This window comes from Pinus tabuliformis, chromosome 1_1 (genome assembly GCF_031772625.1).
Source record: "Pinus tabuliformis cultivar Carrire ecotype Pingquan chromosome 1_1, CPIR1, whole genome shotgun sequence".
Classification (NCBI taxonomy): domain Eukaryota; kingdom Viridiplantae; phylum Streptophyta; class Pinopsida; order Pinales; family Pinaceae; genus Pinus; species Pinus tabuliformis.
This window is the reverse complement of record NC_142297.1, coordinates 1,491,511-1,505,769: the sequence shown is the minus strand read 5'-3', so window position 1 is coordinate 1,505,769 and position 14,259 is coordinate 1,491,511.

The following is a 14,259-nucleotide window of genomic DNA, read 5'->3' as shown; positions in this document are numbered from 1 at the left end:
CTGCCCAGATGGAGGCCCTGTCTCTTCTGATGTGCTTGAGGAAGTTGTGATTTGATTGGAAGCATAATTGTTCACACTGTTGGCATAATGCTTATGTGATAGCAGTCTTCCAGCACTGGTTACTAGGCTACGTAGCCCTCTGCTCTATAATGTTGTGATCTTTATTCTGAACTCATCCACCTTTGCTTGCATCTCTTGGCATTTTCTTTCCAATGTCTGCACAAAATTCCTAAGGGTTAACAGCCTCTTTATTAGCAAGATAGTTTTAGTCCTGTTCCTGATTCCCATTTCTGCCAACTACCCTTTGGTGCGAGTATTCAAAAATTGGATCATTCTATTAGCTTTCTCGGGCATATTTCCTAGAGATGTTCTAGCCTTTTGGTTTTCAAACTGAGCCAAGCTATAAAATCCATTTGCTCATGAATGGTTTCAATGGATTGCCATTGGTCTGTAATGGATTCGCCAATTTTGACCCACAAAATTTTCTTGATATCTACTAGATTCTTATCAAAAGTGAGCTCTTTTTCCAGCTCCTTTATTCTTATTTCCAAGGCTTTCACTTCCCTTGCCTTCTTAGCTACTTCCTGCTTTGATTTGTCATATTTTTCCTCAATTCTAGCTAGCTTTTCCTTGGTTTCTTTCAATTCTGCCATTTGCAATTCCAAGGCTTCTATTTCTTTCATCATATTATCCATTCTCAAGCTGGTCCCTTGTTCTGTAGGTGCTGAAGTAGTTGCTGAAATTGGTGCTGAGCTTGAAGCACCTGCTTCTGATGTTGTAACAGTGGGAGGGACTGTTGTGGTGGCCGTAGGAGGAGCAGCTGTAAGAATCTGAGCTATTTGAATTGGTTGAGAGGCCAACTCTCCCTGTCTTCCCTGTAATGATGCCTCCAAGGCACTTTCTGTCTCTACCAGCCTTTTATGTAAGGTTGTAAGTAAAGCTACGACATCCTGCTCCTTTTTTTGTTGTGCCACCTCTGTAGTTGAGGATGCAATGTGGGTGACAGCTTGATTTGCCTTCTAAGGGCAACTATGTCTTCATCTTTCTTTTTTATCAAAGCTTGCACACCCTTGGGATCAGTGGGATCATGTCCCAGCTCTATGATGATCTCCTCCAAGGACTTGATTCTATTGTCCTTGGCCTGTGATGAAGCTTTCTCCAACTCTAGTTGGGCAGCAGTATTGTGCAAAGAGTTTTGCAATCTGTGGGCTAACAATGTTTTATCTGCTAAAGTAGAATATACCATCTCCCTAGTCTACTTGTGCAATTCAATCTGGTCCATTCGATGGATATCCTTGGCGAACACTTCCAAATTGGTTCTAATGTAGTTAGCAGCTAATTGGGGTTGCCGAGTTGTAGGTCTGAAGTGACTGAGGGTCATTCTCCCTTCCTGGATGTCATAGGCTACCATTAGCCTTTGCTGATTGGTAGGGGCCATCCTTATTAGCTGGTTGTACAGCTGTAATCTCACTGGCTCATTCCTAGCTTTGATATCAGTGAATGCTTTTTTAATATCAAAGCCCTGTCGGCCCTGTTGCCTGGTGGATGTTACTTCCACCCCTTGTTGTCTCTCTTTCTCCTGCTGAAAGGAGCTGGCCGATGTCTCCATGCTTGGGGGAATTTGCTGTTCAGTGGGCCCCTCTGGCATTTCTTCCTCCGAAAAAGGATTTAACCTTTGTCTCTTCTCTCCTTGCTGCTCTGTGGATGTCCCTGGAGGGGTCTCTTTCTGTCTATCTCTCTTCTTTGCCCTTTCCTCAATGAGAGGTGTCTGCAATATAGGAATTTCAGTCACTTTTGCTTGAGTTAAAGGGCCTTTCCCTTGACTCTGTCCATGTGTAGAAACCAGCCGATCTGCCATTGTTTCTTGCTGTCCTAAGTTGTGCACTTGTTCTTCTGAATGTTGCACCGCTTTTCCTTTGTCTGTTGCTGCAAGTGGGGCACTTACTTGGGCAGGTTGCTGGGGGGCCGTGGCAGATGAGGTGCCTTCTCCAAGGTGCCTAGGAGCTGTAAAAAGGACCTGTCCAAAAGATTCCAAGTCAACAGATTTTTCCAAATTCTTAATTTCTTTTTCTGTTATTTCTTCTTCACTGAGCTCTTCCATTAGGGTGCCTTCTACCCATTCTTGTTGATTGGCATATTGTTCAAGTTGAAGGATATTGTAATGTACATATCCTACAAGCCTATATTTGATTCTTCTAAGGCTTATAAAGTGATTGGGATCATATGGTGACCAAATGAAACTTAGTTTGAGCTTAAGTTTCTCTCCCAAAATCTGATCGACATCCTTCCATGCTTCTTCTCTCTTATTGAAAATAAAGGGGCCCAATTGATGTCTGATTTTCAGCTATGCCTTTTTGCTTTTGCCATGAAAATGAATCATATCTGCATTACCAAATTGCCGAAAGTATTCTAAGGCAAAGAGTCTCATAGGGACATATTTTGGCAGTTGGTAGGGGGCTAATTCACAGCCATAAACCCTGATTATTGTGTGGTTTCGGTAAAAGTACCAGTAACCAATGTTGTAGCTTTTGGAAAGCTGTAGAATCTTCTGCATCTCATCAGTGAGTCTGGGGGAAGGAACTGTTGATAGTAAGCAGGTAGCTGGATAGAAAAAAAGGTCAATGAACTCACAATATGTGTATGGGGAGCTAATAACATGATGGAATACTGATGACCAGAATATGACTGACCTCCTCTCCCCCCTAGCATCCAATTTTCTGAGGACGACTGGGAAACTTTCAGGCTGATAATATAGCAGCAAATGATAGATGTATGAGGTGTATTTGAATACCCTTTCCCTTTCTAGGTTCATGAATTGCTCATGAATCTTATCAGCTATGAAGGTAGCATAATCACATTGGACAGTAGGGGGTTGTCCTGGAGTGAAGATAGACATCAAGGCAAAGACAGTGTTGTCCACAATCTCACTTGTTCTGAATCCTAGGATGTAGGAGATGATATCTATAAGCATTTTTCCCTCCTCAGTAAATGCAACATGGAGATAAGGGATTGTGAATCTGGAGTAACAGTCTGGTGGCATAAACAATTTAGCAATTCGGTCAATCTCTGCAGAGGGCAATTTTGAGGCTTGATCTAGCAGATTCTTCATGGAAAGGGGGACCAAAGGCTGAGTTGGTTTGAACTGAAACATCTCATTGATAGATTGAGGAGTAATGTAGAAGAGGACTTTGCCAGCAGGGCCCATCACTGCCCTCTGAGAAGGATCATAATTGGAACAGCACTAATGGATGAGGTCAAGATGTTAAGAAATTCACTGCATAACATAAATAATTACTGAGAGGAATAAATATAAAAATAACCCAACAACCATAAACACATAAACAAAAATGTTTATCTGGGAAATCCCCAAATCCAGGGAAAAACCCAACCTAATAAGATCTCATTAGCATTGGCCAAAAGCTTGGCCAATCTGACCAAGTGAGCCTTCACCACTCACTTCCACGTCTTGCATTACAATGAAGTCTTTCCAGCCTTTTATAAGCTCCATTACATATAATACCACGAGCAGAATACTTGTTAGGATATTCGGACACATAGGAAATAGTTAAGTTCAACTTGGTCTAGTATAGAGTTAGGTATAGAGTTAGGTAAAGTGTGTTTCTTTACCGTTGTACATTTTGTAACTTACAATCCGACGGTTCACTCTCTCCTCGGTATTACCGACACTTGATCCGTGGCTTGACACCCGATTGGTCCATGAGTTCTATTTAAAGTGCATGGAGGGTCATTGTTCGGGTAATCCGTCTATGAGAGAAAGCTTATGTAAATTTTCATTCTTTGATTAATAAATTGCCTAAAGTGGCCACGTTGGCTCAGGCCGTGGACTGTTTCCCTCTTTGAGGGTTTTAACCACGTCAAAAATACTGGTGTATTGATTTGAGATCTGGTTGTGAGCGGTGTCCTTTTGGTGTTCTTTCTGAGGAACTTACCCTGTAAATTCCTACATGGTATCAGAGCTATTTTAAGAGAGTAGAGGTCTTGGGTTCAAGTCTCCATTTTGTGGGGGCGGATTTTTTCATTCCCGCACATTCGCGCACTTTGCCGGCAGCTTCAACAATTTTTTTTCAAAAAGCCATAACTTCTTCATCCGGAAGCCTTTTTGAGAGCCGTTTTTTTTAAAACAGCCTAATTTTTCGAGATCTATCCATTGGAACACTTACTTTCAGCATCTTCAGCTTCAGTTTTTTTAAAAAAATGGAAAGTCCATGCCAAGTCATTCTTGACAACACTAACTACTTCCAATGGATAGCCTACATGGAAGATTTACTTAGAAGTAAAGGTCTCTACAGAATAGCCACAGGCCAAGAGAAGAAACCAAAAGATGAAGACAAGGCTGCAAAATGGGAAAATAGACAAGATCAAGCACGTGGTTTGATAGGGATGTCTATTTCTCCTGATCTTAGATTCCATATTGTAGAACTTGATACTCCTCATGAAGCATTGGAACAAATCACTAAAGTTTTTGGGATTAAAAATGAAATTAGAGCCCATCAACTTGAAAATGAGTTGCTTACATTGGATCCTAATAATTTTTCTTGCATTGAAGATTTCTTGTCCAAATTCAAGACCCTTAGATATCTCTTGGAAGGTGTTAAGGTTAAGAAAGAAGATAGTAACCTTATTTATTCCATCCTTACTAAGTTGGGACCAGCCTACTCTGTATTTGTTTCCACCTTCCATTCTACAAGGGAAGCTTTCATTTGTCAAGGAAAAGACTACAAGGCCCCTTCCTTTGACTCTTTTTGTGATTCTTTAATAAGAGAACAAGAAAAACTCTTACACCTTGGTCTTCTTAATCTTGGAAACTCTTCCAAGAAAGCATTAGCCGCCCAGCAGCAACCAAATTCAAAGAATCCTAAGAAGTCCTATCCTAAAAAGAATGGTCCTAAACCAAACAAGGGTCCTAAGCAAACTCAACCTCAAAATGAAATATCATTTCAGCAAAATGATAGGACCAATAAAAACAAATGGAAGAAGACTGATAGACATTGTAACTTTTGTAATCGAGATGGCCACTTAGAATCTAAATGCTTTAAGAAGATGGAAGCCTTGGAGGCTGCAATGAAGAAACATAGCATCCATGTGGAGCATTCTTCAACTTCAACTTCAACTTCATCTTCAGGAATGGCACTTTCTGCATGTCGTTGTCAATCATCTCAGTCTGGTTATGCATTAAATGTATCTTCTTCTTCTCATTCTCATGAGTGGCTCATTGATTCTGGAGCCTCTTATCACATGGCCAAAAACAAAGCCATGTTTTCTTCTTTAAATGATTGTAACACCAAAAATATATATGTTGGTGATGATAGATCTCTTAATGTTGTAGGGACTGGAACTGTTCATCTAGACAATGGTCAGTTTAATGATGTATTATGTGTTCCAACCTTATCCTGCAACCTTCTATCTGTATATCAGATAACTCATTCAGGTGAAGGTAAAATTGTTGAATTTTCACCTCATGATGTTGTAATCAAGGATCTAAGAGATCCTAAACAGATTCTAGCTACTGGTATTGCTGATGATTCCATAAGGTTGTATAAGTTTCACAACTTTGGGTCATCAAATCTTCCCTCAGTATTTGTTGCTCATAATGATGAAGTGAGCAAACTTTGGCATGAGCGATTTGGTCACTTAAACTATCGCTCCCTTCAGCATCTATGTAAAGAAAATATGGTGACAGGTCTTCCTATGGTATCTTGCAGAGATGGTGTTTGTTCCGGATGTGTACTCGGAAAACATCATCGGGACAGTTTTGAAAAACGTGCCTCTTGGCACGCCTCAGCCCCTTTACAGCTTGTGCACAGTGATTTATGTGGTCCACTTCCTGTTGCTTCATTCTCTGGCTGCAAGTATTTCTTAACTTTCATTGATGATTTCTCCAGACGCACTTGGGTATACTTCTTAAAACTCAAGAGCGAAGTATTTAACACATTTTTGGCCTTCAAAGCCTTTGTTGAAAAACAATCTGGACATCAAATTCTTAAGCTAAGAACTGATAATGGTGGAGAATATGTTAAAAACACATTCATCAACTTTTGCACCGAAAATGGAATTCAAATGCAACATACTGTTCCATACACTCCACAACAAAATGGTGTAGCTGAAAGGAAAAATCGCACCTTAAAGGAAATGGCTAATTGTATGCTGCAATCTAAAGGACTCAGTCTTAGTTTTTGGGCCGAAGCAATTAATTGTGCAAATTATATAATCAATCGCACTCCTACTAAGGTTCTAAAGAATATCACTCCAGAAGAAGCTTGGAGTTCCATTAAACCAGATGTAAGTCACTTTCGTGTTTTTGGAAGTGAAGCATGGGCCCATATTCCAGATGAAAAGCATAAAGCTTTAGAACCTAAGAGTGAGAAATGTACTTTTGTTGGATATTTTGAAGATGTAAAAGGTTATAGACTTATTCCATTTAAGTCCAAAAATGTTATCATTAGAAGAGATGTAAAATTTGATGAAAATAAATCGGCCTGCGAGCCTAGTCCGGCGGATGTGCCACCTCTTCCTATCTCTTCTACTTTTGACATTTCTTCTTCAGATGATGAAAGTGAGGATGACAATCCTCCCCCACCTTCTCAGGATCCTCAACTTCCAAGATGGGTCTGTGCTACTCGGGATGCAGCAGGTGATCTTGCCGGTGATCCTACAGATCAGCGACGTACACGTTCTCAGTTTGAAAGAGCCTCTTCTTTACTGGCTCAAGCTCCAGTAAATCATGATCCTGACACTTTTGCAGAAGCTTCAGGCCATCCACATTGGGAAGCAGCTATGAATGAAGAATATCATTCATTATTGGCAAATGATACATGGGATCTTGTTCCTCTACCAAAGGGACGAAAACTTGTTAGATGCAAATGGGTTTACAGAACCAAGTATGGACCAGATGGAAAAGTTGATAAACATAAAGCTCGTCTTGTTGCTAAGGGCTTTTCACAGGTTGAAGGCATTGACTACACTGAAACCTTCTCCCCTGTTGCCAAAATGAACTCTATCCGCCTTGTTCTTTCCCTTGCTGCCTCTTTCAAATGGAAAGTCCATCAGATGGATGTTAAATCTGCCTTCTTGCATGGGGACTTGCATGAAGAAATCTATATGGAACAACCCATTGGCTTCATACAAACAGACTCCAGCCTTGTTTGTCGACTTAAGAAATCCCTTTATGGTCTCAAGCAAGCTCCTCGGGCTTGGTATGCCAAAATGGATAGCTTTCTTTTAGAATCTGGCTTTTCTAGGTGTTATTCTGACAATACTGTCTACACCAAGAAAGTGGGCAACTCTCTTATCATCCTTGTTCTTTATGTTGATGATCTTATTCTTACTGGTAGTGATCCCAACCTTATAAACCATGTGAAGTCCAACCTTAAAAAGAAATTTGAAATGACAAACTTAGGACACTTAAACTATTTTCTCGATCTTCAAGTCTTGCAATCCAAGGAGGGTATTTCTCTTTCCCAGTCCAAGTATGCTTGTGATATTCTTCGTCATTTTCACATGGAAGACTGTAAGCCAGCCCCTTCTCCCTTTCAGTCTGGAGTCAAACTTTCAGTCTCTTGTACTTCTCCTGAAGTTGATGCTACCTTATACCGTCAACTTGTAGGAAAACTCTTGTATTTAACCCATACTCGTCCTGACCTTTCCTTTGATGTTGGCCTTGTTGCTCGTTTTATGCAAAACCCCCGTGAAAGTCATTGGAAAGCAGCTAAAAGAATACTTTGTTATGTTCGAGGTACAGTACAGTTTGGGATTCATTACAGTGCCAAAGCAGCTCCTCTATTAGTTGGTTTCACTGATTCTGATTGGGCTGGTGACCCTGATGATCGGAAGTCTACTGCCGGTTATGTCTTCACTCTTGGTTCAGGACCTATTACATGGGCTTGTAAGAAACAGGCTGCCATTTCTCTTTCGTCAGCAGAAGCAGAGTATCGTGGTGCCGTGGAAGCTAGTAAGGAAACCTTGTGGCTTCGTCAGATCCTATCAAAGTTTGGCTTTGAGCAGCAGCATCCAACCACACTTTGGTGTGATAATCAAAGTGCCATTCAGCTATGCAAAGATCCAGTCCAGCATCAGCGCAGCAAACACATTGAACTACACATGCACTTCATCAGAAAGCTCATTCATGACCATGTTCTTGAAGTGCAATATTGTTCAACAGATGATCAGGTTGCAAACATCTTCACAAAGGCTCTCACAGAGGCGAAGTTCACTAAACTTCGATATATGCTTGGAGTTCAGGAAGTTGTCACTAAGGGGGGATAGGCTCTAGTGCCTCCTTCCTTCTCCTATTGTGTCATATTTGTAAATCCTTCAATCCTATCCCAAGTTGTTCTTAAGGGGGGATGTTAGGATATTCCGACACATAGGAAATAGTTAAGTTCAACTTGGTCTAGTATAGAGTTAGGTATAGAGTTAGGTAAAGTGTGTTTCTTTACCGTTGTACATTTTGTAACTTACAATCCGACGGTCACGATATGTAGTGATCCGACGGTTCACTCTCTCCTCGGTATTACCGACACTTGATCCGTGGCTTGACACCCGATTGGTCCATGAGTTCTATTTAAAGCGCATGGAGGGTCATTGTTCAGGTAATCCGTCTATGAGAGAAAGCTTATGTAAATTTTCATTCTTTGATTAATAAATTTCCTAAAGTGGCCACGTTGGCTCAGGCCGTGGACTGTTTCCCTCTTTGAGGGTTTTAACCACGTCAAAAATACTAGTGTATTGATTTGAGATCTGGTTGTGAGCGGTGTCCTTTTGGTGTTCTTTTTGAGGAACTTACCCTGTAAATTCCTACAATACTATGGGTGCACAATACCATGTGCCCCAAAACCATCACTGTTTAACCTGGTCAACATTGACTCTCTCCTGAGTCAAGTTTACCTAACAATTCCCCCCTTAAACTTGATTTGGGGTTCCTTGACTAACTCCAGCCAAACCTGCTAAGTGAGACAATCCCGCTCACTCTAGCCCTTACCGCCCTTAGAGTTTTTACCCGGGGTATTGTTAACCCGGCATCCCCCCTATCACCTAGGTCTAACCCAGACTTTACCGGTGATCACCGAGGGGTACACATGCCTTACCAGGTCTTTCAGTGGTATGCCCATTTACATGCAATAATTTTGACTTCATTAAAATATATTTTTTTTGTTTATTGCTCTGCGATGCTGATCCATCCTCTCTCAATTTGATTTGCTCAAAAACTTCTATCAAACTGCTCCAACTGCGAGCCCGACGAGAACCTCGTAGATTCTAGTACTGGTGGTCTCATGTTGCAGAAAACAAACAATTTTCGAAGCCGCATGAACAATTTTCTTTTGCGGACCTGCATGCAACCCATGCCTATTGCGCAGTTATGGCACTATCGTCCTCACATTCTCCTTGCGTAGGATTGTTCCACCATTATTTTCCAGACCCAGATCTGTAAAAAATTCTACATTGATCTCATCAGGCACTATAAACTCCTAGCATCAAAGAATCCCTTTGAAGCCAATATCTGGATCTAATACCAATTGTTAAGAAATTCAGTGCATAACATAAATAATTACTGAGAGGAATAAATATAAAAATAACCCAACAACCATAAACACATAAACACAAATGTTTATCCGGAAAAGCCCCAAATCCGGGGAAAAACCCAACCTAACAAGATCTCATTAGCATTGGCCAAAAGCCTGGCCAATCTGACCAAGTGAGCCTTCACCACTCACTTCCAGGTCTTGCATTACAGTGAAGTCTTTCCAGCCTTTTATAAGCTCCATTACATATAATACCACGAGTAGAATACTATGGGTGCACAATACCATGTGCCCCAAAACCATCACTGTTTAACCTGGTCAACTTTGACTCTATCCTGAGTCAAGTTTACCTAACACAAGAAGAACATTTACTGAGGGCAAGTAGTACATGGGCATGTTGGACTCCCATATTCTTAATGGATCAGTTTTGTTTATGAATTTATGCCTTATCTCACAGAAAGTCTGAAGATGAGGCTTTTCTCCTTCCATATCAGCAATTTGGTAGTCTCTATCTGCCAGTGGAATCCATTCTAACTGCCTATGGGGTGCATTTAGTGGTGCAATATTAAGGGCAACTGGGGCCTCCATGTTTTGACTGTGATTACAGTTGAATTAGGCCTGTATTTCAGCAAGGGACAGAGTTCTGATGAAGGTTTTGTGGGCAAGGAACTCACAGTTTTAAGTTCTGTGCAGAGATGTTATTGAGGAGTAAAACTTAAGGGGGGATGAAGACTGTGGAGGGCTCTACAATAAGTACACTAGAGAGGGAGAAAAATAAAGGGCTTTAGCAAACTGTCTTTAGTGGTTCTGAGGGCGAATTGGAGCTGGAATTCGAGCTACTGATGGAAATTTTATCAGAGGGGGAAGAGATGCCGGGTTTTGGCCACAAATGAAGTTATATAGTGGGGCAGAGAGGAAAAGGTCGCAGGTGCCAACATGTTTCAAGTGAATTTTTAAGGTGTATTGGCAAATTTTGCAGAGAAACTATAAAAACAGGGTTATGGGCATTTCTTCGGGTAAATACCTGTTAAATTGAGAGATGCTGTGGTGGATAGTTGATGGCGGAGGCCGAAGAGGTCAGGTTGTAGGTCGAGTAGGCCTGGGTGGCTGACAGGAACGTCGAATGCGCACTGGACGTAAGTGGCAGGTAAGAGTTTGCAATGTTGGTTTGCATAAAAAACAACCAAAAACGACATTTTCTCGAGTTTTAATGCAAATTTGGGTTTTTGCGGCATTTTGGCGCTTTTTTGCTATGACGTCAGCATGACGTCATCGGCGGGTCCCGGGTATGGCAAGGTGACGTGGCAGTTGACGGGGCTGACGACGTGGCACAGGACACAGTGGCAGGGTAGGGACGCAGGCAGATGCGGTGGCGGTGACACGGAGCAGCAGCGGGTTGACGCGGAGGTGACGTCACGGGGATGTGGCGCCCGGACAGAAGGCGGTAAGTGGTTTTTATCAGACTGCCTTCTATACGAGGGCGGTAAGTGTCAGAGGAGGCCCGACGCAATGAAAACAGGGCACGCGTCCCTGCGTACGGTGGGAAAACCACCCTCCGTCGGACGCTAACTCCCGTACGTCGGGGGCGCTCCGATATCAACCTGGAGCGTCGGATCTGGGAGAGCGGATCGGAGGGCCGACGGGGCGCGAAGGTGGCAGCATGTTAACGTACAGGGGCTCGCTATATATTTAAATCTTTATATAGTGCTGCGGGGTTTTAGACTTTGGGTTATATGGGTTTATGGGTATGCGCTGTGGGTAACGTTTAATGTTTAATTGAAACATTTAAACACTAAACCTTAGGGAAATGACTGCGGGGGGACAGAATCATAAGGTTTTGATGGGTAGAGGAGTAGGTATAGGCTATTAACCTAACCAGAGGTTAGATTAATCCCAGGGTTAGGACGTGGAAGGGTTAATAATAGTCCCAAATGGACTATTATTTCCCAAACTATATTACAAAGCTATAGTGCTTTAAGGTGAGATATTTAATATATTTTTGGGATTTTTACATAGTTTTTGTAGAAATTAGGGATGAGAACATAGGTTAGGGAGTTATATAGTAAAATTAGAAGTTAATATGATTTTGTGGAGTGAAAGTGCGGTGAAAAAGGCTAAGTCTAAGAAATGAAATTTAGACATAGGAAGTGAATGGAATGTGGAAGAAATTGTTTTTACACAAGAAATGTCACTTCTTTTCATAGAACAAAGCCAAAACTTGACTTGATATTTCTCAAGAATGAAGTGAATGTAGGACTGGTTGTGCAAATGCCAAAGTCCTCGAGGGGTGTTAGTAAGAAACTTTGAGGGAGAGGGTGAAAGGGAGTTAGACATGCTTCCATAGTTCTGCCATCAAACAATTGCTTTGACATTTATTTCATTGATGAGATAAGCTCTGATTGATAATACATTAGGTGATCCAAACCTTCTTTTGCGACCTCAAACTACCTACCCAGCCTAATACACCTAACATTTTTTCTTCATTTTGAATGGGTGCACTTAGACTTGCAGACCCTGATTACCCTCTTTTCTTTTGACTGCCCTATTATCTAAACCTACCCTTATTTCTTCCAAAGGCCCAGATTAAGCAGTTGGGCTCCTTAGTTTCTCTACCTAGCTAGTGACCTTCCAAGCTTGAACTGTTTGGATAGATAATCATTCTCTAGTCTAGAACAAGAAATTTAAAACATGGCATGATCCAGATTGAACTGTTGGGCCATCCATCAAGCTAGCAGTGGCATTTTGGCTAGCCACTTTCCTGGTATTTCTTTGGAGTTTATTTTTATTACTTTTTACTTGACCAAATTCACTTTTTTTCTTTCCCTTTGATTTTTCTTTTAGGGCATACCCTCTTTACATTTTTTAACTTTCTCTAATTCTTTTACAAAATATGGAACCTTTGCAGCATAAAAAGATGAACATATTTGGAACTTCCCAGGTCAATCATGAAAAATGAAACCTATTGGTATAGGAACCTAACACCTTCTACGAATTCATACATCGTTGATTCTCTCTGAGCTTCACTCTGATTCTTCAACCGGATTCAAAGACCCATTATGATTCCTCTTTGCTTCTTTTGATGAATTCCTTCTCTTGGTTCTTCTTGAGCATACATTACACACGATACTCCCGATATGGCTCCTCCGATGTGGCTCCTCCTCAATCTTCCGCTCTTACACCTGCTTCTCTTCTCTACTTTGATAGCTTTGATCTGATAGCTCCTTGGCTTCATATTGACATTAATGACAATCTAGATCAACAGTTTGAGATTTTCAAATTCTTCTCTGGGAAGAGGTTTGGTAAATATATCAACAACTTGTTCTTTGGAGGGAAAATACTCCAATTTAGCCTTTTTTTCAAGCACTTGTTCTTGTAGAAAGTGGTACTTAATGGGTATTGCTAGGTCTTGGAGCGCATTGCTAGATTTTTTAAAATACTAATAGCACTTGTATAATCACATAAAATGGAGATGGGTGGAGAACATGTGATTTGAATATCTTGTAATGTTTGCATCATCCAAAGTAGTTGTGTGCAGCAAGATGCATCAACCTCATATTCTACTTCAGCTGTAGATAAGGCAATCAAGCTTGGTTTCTTGTTGAACCAAGATACTAATCATGATCCCATATAGAATGCACCTCCACTAGTGATTTTTTGGTCATCAACCTTTCCAACCCAATCTGCATTTGTAATGGCATTAAGAGTGAGATCTGTATTGGTAGGATATCGTAGACCGAAGGCTTGACTTCCTTGGAGATATATAAATATTCTTTTTACTACCTGTTGTGGTAAAAACACAACCCCCCCCCCCCCATTATTGATGTGCTCACTTCAAATAATGGGGACCCTTTCTATAAAATTTTAGCTAAATACCTTTTAGGATTTTTATTTAGTTAATTATCTTACGTTTTTGTTAATTTTTCATTTTCTTTGGATTCTTGTTTTGATTGCTTTGTCAAAATTGATTTTTTATAAGCTCCCTATTGACATTTGTTTCGCCTCATTTGGTCAACTGGTTTGTAAATGACACTCTTTTGAAATCCAATCATTTATCTCGCTGGGGTTAAAAATGCATAAAATGTACAATATTCCATTTTTGTAAAAAAATTAGTTCAATAATGCATTTATTTCAAATATTAACCCCTAGTTAATTACTACTAGCATTTTTTCATTTTTCAGCCGAATCATGAAGTATCGGGATTTTAGTAATTTACTCCAACTTCCCAAATTGATTACTAATCTCAAAAACCCAAAATTTCGAAGTGGCTGTAGTTTAATTTTATTTTTTTTCGAAGTGGTTGTAGTTTAATTTTTATTTTTTTTATTAAAGTGGCTGTAGTTTATAAACTAAATTTCATTAAAATAAAACAAAAATTTAAAATTAATATTTAATATTAAATTTTAAATTAATTAATATTAAATATAATTTATTTATTTAAATTAAAATTTAAAACATAAATATATATAAAATAAAATAAATATAATATACAAAAAAAAATCGATCGCATCGAGGGATCGGGTCGGAAGTTTTGATTGGGACATATTTTAAAAAATTTCGATACCTACCATACCCCGACGCCGATTGCCGATACCCCTCCGTATCCCAATTTCCGATTACGAAGGCATGGGGCATTAACCAAGTTTCATATGAGGTTTATGTTATGTTTTCAAACTCATTCGAATGAGTTAAAAGGAATGGAATGCATAAAGGTAATGGAGG